The sequence below is a fragment of the Theobroma cacao genome, chromosome 5, assembly GCF_053813885.1.
Source record: "Theobroma cacao isolate CCN51 chromosome 5, ASM5381388v1, whole genome shotgun sequence".
NCBI classification, from domain to species: domain Eukaryota; kingdom Viridiplantae; phylum Streptophyta; class Magnoliopsida; order Malvales; family Malvaceae; genus Theobroma; species Theobroma cacao.
The window spans coordinates 30,468,300-30,469,347 of NC_142643.1; positions in this window are offsets into that span (position 1 = coordinate 30,468,300).

A 1,048-nucleotide genomic window follows, 5' to 3' on the forward strand; every position below is an offset into this window, starting at 1 on the left:
ATGATTTAATAACCAGGGGTTTGATGGAGGGATTTTAATAAGAAAGTGAACTAAGTTGCATTGTTTTCAAAGATGTGCATCATGATTTTTAAACCTTCCTTAACGTTGCTTATTCCCTTCCTATGTTCACTCACTGAGTTTGTACTCACGTTTTTAAAATTCATGTTTTAGGTTTTTCTAAGTCAAAGGTGATTAGATCCTAGGACGAGGTGCTCTTCCCTATCCATTGCTCGGTAGGTTTACCATGACATTAAATGTTAGCAACCATGCCCAGAGTCACTCTGCTGACGGTCAAGTTCTAATTACATGTATATGACTACTTGTTGTGAAATGCTGAGATTCACTTGTCAAATTATTTGTATGTATATAATGGTTGATGATGCCATTATGAATACATGACTGGGTTTTATGAGTTGTTTTAAAAGGAATTGTAATTGAGCATTATAAATTTCAGATTCTAAAGGAATATGGATTAACGTATAAGATCATGTAAGTAGGCTTGCTTGGGCTTGGTGGGCTTAGCCCATTGGTCCCTTGAGCTGGTCGTGGCTCAAAAATTGAGCTGTGACAACAAACCCATAAAATCAACATTCTTATCTTAGGTAAGCTTTAGCAAGTGAGAAAATCCACCCAAATCCTTTAGTTTGCAGACATCAATAATTTTGGAACAATAAACTTTATGCGCAGAATAAAAAATCCAAGATTTAAAGATTCAAGAGTGCGAAAAATCTCATATTTTCATTTAAAACCCAAAACCAAGCTCAAATCTTTCAGAAATGGTGATTTTGAGTAAAAATGGGTTAGAGAGGGCTTAGGGTTTAGAAATTACCTTTCAAAATCAGATGAAGGTTGATAACCTTTGTTAAAAATGGGGTATTTATAAGTTAGAGAGTGAAAATACCCTTTTGCCCTCATTTTTTTTAGAAATCGACGTCATTTATCGATAAATGGGAGTTGCCTATTGATAGATATGCTCCAAGAATGTTTTAAAAAGCTCTCTATGGATAGATAAATTCTAGTAAGCAAAAATAGACTTAAAAACTTGTTG